Below are 6,033 nucleotides of genomic sequence, written 5' to 3'. Positions count from 1 at the left end.
TGCCTACTCCAAAACTACCTACTAAAGGGAAGTAATTTGAATCTCCCTTTACACTGATGGACTTGTCTATCCCTCTATTTTCTGCTTTATGATTTTCAGTTCAGTTCAGTTCAGTCCCTCAGTCGTGTCTGACTCTTTGCAACCCCATGGACTGCAGCAGGCCAGGCTTCCCTGTCCATCACCAATTCCCAGAGCCTACTCAAACTCATGTCCATTGCATCGGTGATGCCATCCAACCTTCTCATCCTCTGTCGTCCCCTTCTCCTCTCGCCTTCAATCTTTCCCAGCATCAGGGTCTTTTCCAGTGAGTCAGCTCTTCGCATCAGGTGGCCAAAGAATAGGAGTTTCAGCTTCAGCATATGAAGCTATATTATTATGTGCATACAACTGTAGAATGGTTATATTGTCTTGATAAATTGAGGCAAGCACATGTCCATCTCTCTCAGCAGGGTGGATTTGTTAAAATCAAGTTTATCCAAGGATGTCACCTTTGCAGCACCCTTGACTTCTTGCAAGGGGCAGATGATCATCTCTGATCCAGTCTCCTACCTTATGAGACCCCAGGTTTTGTCTTGTTCCTTTTTCAATTTGTGACTTTTGGGGATTTTTCTTTTCTTGCCAGCTCAGCCTCGCACTGAAAATAACATACACACACATGCAGAGTTATCTTTTATCTAGCATTTCTAGTTGTTTTATATGAGGAAGGTTTCTCTGGACATATAATCCACCCTATTGCTGGAAATAAAAGTCTATGTTGGACTTCCCTGGTGGTCCAATGATTAAGAGTCCATCTGCCAATGCAGGGGACATGCGCTTGATCCCTGGTCCAGGAAGATTCTACATGCCGTGGCACAACGGAGCCAGGGCACCACAACTACCGAGCCCTCACACCCTAAAGCCAGTGCTCTGCAACAAGAGAAGCCACTGCACTGAGAAGCCCCCACACCAAGAGTAGCCCCCGATTGCTGCAACTCTAGAAGGCCCACACAGCAACGAAGAGCCAGCACAGACAAAAATTTAAAACAAATAAATAAAAAAATTTAAAAGGTCTATGTTATCCCTTTACTTGAAATTTTAATTAATATTCAAAATAGTTCTATGAAATCCTATCACTGATTTTCAAGACCAGAAAACAGGCTCAGGGATTTCTGACAGTTTCAGATCTTAGCTCTGACATTACCAGTTCTGTGACCTTGGGTAAATCAGTTACTCAGGAGAACACTGAGCTCAGAGAGCACAGAAAAGAAAGAGGTCTGCCTTGCAGGGCTGCTGTTCAGTTTTGAATGGCACATGGAAAGCGCCTGCCCCTGCATCTGCCGTCTCGTGCTGGTGCTCAGAAGACATCGTGACCACTGCAGTCTCCAGGGAAGGGACATGTGCCTGGTGCTTGGCCTCCCCTCCTCACTGCAGGCGCTGACAAAGATAGTTCAGTGGCTGCTGACAGCTGCCTTTGTTGCTGTTGAGTTGCTTGCTCAGTCGAGTCTGACTCTTCGCAACCCCATGGACTGTAGCCCGCCAGGCTCCTCCATCCATTGGATTTCCCAGGCAAGAATATTGGAGTGGGTTGTCACTTCCTCCTCCAGAGGATCTTCCTGACCCAGGGATTGAACCCGAGTCTTCTGCATTGGCAGGCAGATTCTCTACCACTGAGCCACAGTTGTTGCCTGGTGGATCCTAAAAGACATAGATCCCTGATCCCACCTCTCCCGAGATTCTGAATCTGAGTGACAGCCAGTTTTGAACACAACAAGAGGGATAGAGCAGCCCATCCTTAGTTAGATAACGAGCAACTTGCTTTTATTTACTTGAACTTTGTGAAGATGTAATAAATGCATATGGTTTAAAAATCAAAATAGTATAGGAAGAAATATATTGTGGTGGCTCAGTGGTAAAGAATCTGCCTGCTAATGCAGGAGACACGGGTTAAACTCCCTGGTCTGGGAAGATCCTACATACTGCGGAGCAACCAAGCCCATGAGCCATAATTGTTGAACCTGTGCTCTGGAGCCGGTGTTCTCCAACAAGAGAAACCACCACAATGAGAAGACCACACATCCCAAGGAAGAATAGGCCCCACTCACCAGAACTAGAGAAAAGCCAACACAGCAACGAAGACCCAGTACAGTCAAAAATAAATAAAATAAAAATTAAAAAAAAAGAAATGGATTGAAAAGTCCTGCTCCCACCTCTGCCTTATCCACTCTGTTTCCCCAGAATCTTACAGGTCACCACTTTTATTATGTTCCCTATGTAAATTCAAGCAAATGTAAACATTTATTCTTCTTCTCACCTCCCTTTCTTATACAAAAGTTAGCATACTATATATACTGTTCTGCACCATATTTTTGCTTCAAAATATATCCTGGAGATCTTTCCATATCAGTACCTGGCATTCTCTTTTTTTTTTTTTATAGTGGCATAGTTTCCTGTCATGGGGATATACCTTTATACGTTTATTTAACCCTTCATCGTTCAGTAGAGTAGCTACATGTGGCTATTTACACTGAACTTAATTGCAGTGAAGTGAAATTTGATATTCATTTCTGGGAATTCCCTGGTGGTCCAGTGGTTAGGACTCCAAACAACTTTCACAGTGGAGAGTACAAGTTCAATCCCCCGTCCCTGGTTTTTGAACCAAGATCCTACAAGCTGTCGGTGTTGTGGGAGGGAGGGGGGAAGAGAGAACAGTGAAATTTCTTTTCTTTTTAAAAATTTAAATTTAATTTACTTGTTTTTGCAATTTATTTTCTCAGTTGCACATCTCAAATACGTAGTGGTGACATGTAGTTAGTAGCTACTGTATTGGACAGCACAGGGACATTTCCACCATCACAGAAAGTTGTACTGGATTGCTGGTTTAACTGATCCTCAGTTGGTGAACATCTGGCTTATTTCCTTTAGGCATCCTTTAGGATGATGAGGCCCATCCCTGGGATATAAGAGAGCTGAGTGAGAGCTGCCTAGGAAATGCTTCAATATCAGATCTTAAAATCTGAGAGGTGCTTGCAAGAGGAAAGCTTTTGCTTTTTGGCCAAGTTGCCTGGCTTTTGGGATCTTAGTTCACCAACCAGGGATTGAACCCATGCACCCCTGCAATGGAAGCACAGACTCTTAACTCTTCCCACTGCCAGGGAATTCTCAAAAGGACGGCTTTTGGGTTTGAGGCAGAGGCTTGACCAGGGCCTGGAAACAAGAGTGACCCTTAAGGACAGGGTTCATGCTTAACCCTAACCCTCAACTTCCCTCTCTGCTGCTGCTGCTGCTAAGTCGCTTCAGTTGTGTCTGACTCTGTGTGACCCCATAGATGGCAGCCCACCAGGCTCCCCCTTCCCTGGGATTCTCCAGGCAAGAACACTGGAATGGGTTTTCATTTCCTTCTCCAATGCATGAAAGAGAGAAGTGAAAGTGAAGTCACTCAGTCGTGTCCGACTCTTAGCGACCCCGTGGACTGCAGCCCACCAGGCTCCTCCATCCATGGGATTTTCCAGGCAAGAGTACTGGAGTGGGGTGCCATTGCCTTCTCCGATTCCCCTCTAGGTCTACCAAAATGCAGTCTTATTTTCTTTCATTTAATATTTAAGTCCTGTGATGGGGAGACAGGGCCAGAAGAGACAGTCTCTGCCTTGAAGAAAGAGAAAGATCATCACCTGCCTTGTCACAAAGACTTTCAAAGAGGCTTCATCAAAAACCAAAAGGCTGGGACTTCCCTGGTGGTCCATGGCTAAGAGTCCATGGTCCCAGTGTATGGGGCCCAGGTTTGATCCCTGGTCAGGGAATTAGAACCCACATGTTGCTGCTAAGTGTTCTCTTGCCATGACTAACGGTCCCATGTGCTGCAACTAAGACCTGGTGCAGTCAAATAAACAAATATTAAAAAAACCCACAAAACTAATCCCAAAGGCCTGAAAATATCCTGTTAGTTAGGATGGTTGAAATAGGTGATCTCACTCCTTGCTGGAGGTTGCAAATTGGTGCAGACTTTTTGAAAGGCAATTTCAAATCTATCCAAATTTCAGTGAAAATCTATCTGACATTTAAAAGCATATAACCTCTGACCCTGCAATGTCATATTTATAAATGTGTCTTACAGATACACACCTAAGTGCAAATAATTATATGTACCAAAGATGTTTGCCTATAGGCACCATTGTTTACAGTAACAAAAGGCTGACACAAGCTAAATACCCATTAGGAAGAGAAGAGTGAAATAAATTGTGACACATTCTATGTGCCGAAAGCCTAGGTAGCTTTTGTAGAGGCAGAAATAAATAATAATTAAATAATTATTTTTATAATATTAATTAATTAAAATAATTATTATTTAAAAATAATTTTATTTTTTCATTTTTGGCTGTGGTAGGTCTTTGTTGCTGCAGGCACATTTTCTCTAGTTGCTACGAGTTGGGGCTACTATCTTATTGCAGAACATGGGCGGGATCGAGGGTATGCAGGAGTCAGTAGTTGCTGCACATGGATTCAGTAGTTGGGGCTCCCAGGCTCTAGAGGGCAGGCTCTGCAGTTGTGGTGCGCTTGGACTTAGTTGCATGTGGGATCCTTTTGGACCAGGGATCGAACCCGTGTCTGCTGTGTTGGCAGGTACATTCTTTACCACTGAATCACCAGGGAAGTCCCAGAGGCAGAAATGTTATTAAGTGAAAATAACAAGGTGTCAAACAGTGTGGAATGTGTGCTATCACACACACACACACACACACACATGCATTGCTTGTAAGTATCCAAAGTATCTCTGGAAAGATACATTAAACCTGCTTTTCTTTTAAACTGTGCACATGTATCACCTTAGAAAAAATGAGGCACCAACTGAGTAATGGTGAGCAGGGATGGGGAGGGAGGAGATTCCTGGGGAAACCTGCTCAGTCACCTGAGCTCCAAGTGTGCCCAAAGGCTACACAATCATTCCATCGGAGGTGACAAGGCGACAACAATTTAGAAATGTCATCTATGCTGTGATTCCATCTCCATCACCACTGGAGGCCTCACCCTGTCTTGGCTGTCATACCTCCTGTGCCCAGCAGGGGGAAGCACAGCCCCACCAAAGCATTGGTCCTAAACTTCAAGCATCCTTTCTAGGATTTCCTCCTCTGTGGACCACATAGGAAAGATACTTCCTGCCAAACAAACCAAATGTATTAGGTAACAATTGATTAAAATTCTTTTTTTTTTTTTTTTTTTGGCACCTTACAGTTCTGATCAGCATGAGAGAGAGATAACGTAGGTTTGTTGGGCTGATCATTTTCCACACCAGAGGTCCTGCTTAGCCCAGGCTTATTTCCATTAGGCCTTGGGTGGGCGGTGGTTGGCAATGACCTGACCACTCCTAGGGACTGAGAGCACAGGCTGGCAACTATTACATTAGAGGCTCCCCACCCTGATGGGATTTCCAGCTACGGGGAAACAGCTCCCACAAGCCACTCTCCCAGATGTGTTGACAGTGTGTTCCTTCCTTGCTAGGCTGTGAGCAGCCTGAGGACAGAGACTCTTCTCATCAGCCTCAGAACCTTCAGGAGTGAGCACAGTCCCCAGCACAGAGCTAGTGCTAAGTAAAGGCTTGTTAAATGGAAAGAGAGCCACTGAAGACATCGGGGACTATATTCTTTAAATAGAGAGACAGAGTGAAAGAAAGAGAGGAAGGAAGGAAGAAGAAAAGAAAAAGAGAGGTCCTAGGTAATCTCAAGGGCAAGGACCCAAGGGCAAGACTGTGGTTTGCTCTGGCTGGAGCGGAGGGCAGTGGGCACACAGTGTCACCTTCTTAACACGCCCAAGGAGCATCTTGTTTTGTCTGACCTTATGGGTCCCTGGCTGGGACATGAAATAAGTGATCACATCTCTCACCCACCAGAGGTGCTTGTGACCTTGGCAGAAGAGAGGTTTAAATCGAGTCAGCCTGGGGGAAGGGGCTGGTTCATTCCAGGGCCTTCCTTCAGATTAGATAAATTTTCCAGCTCCTGCTTAAACTTCAGTGGTTCTGAATCTGAGAAGGAGGGCAGAAGGAAGAGGAAGCTATAGGGGAGG

The sequence above is a fragment of the Bos grunniens genome, chromosome 19 (genome assembly GCF_055505025.1).
Source record: "Bos grunniens cultivar Pamir isolate PY7600 chromosome 19, Bosgru_T2T1.0, whole genome shotgun sequence".
NCBI lineage: Eukaryota > Metazoa > Chordata > Mammalia > Artiodactyla > Bovidae > Bos > Bos grunniens.
The sequence above is the reverse complement of the archived record's forward strand: the minus strand, read 5'-3'. Positions refer to the sequence as shown.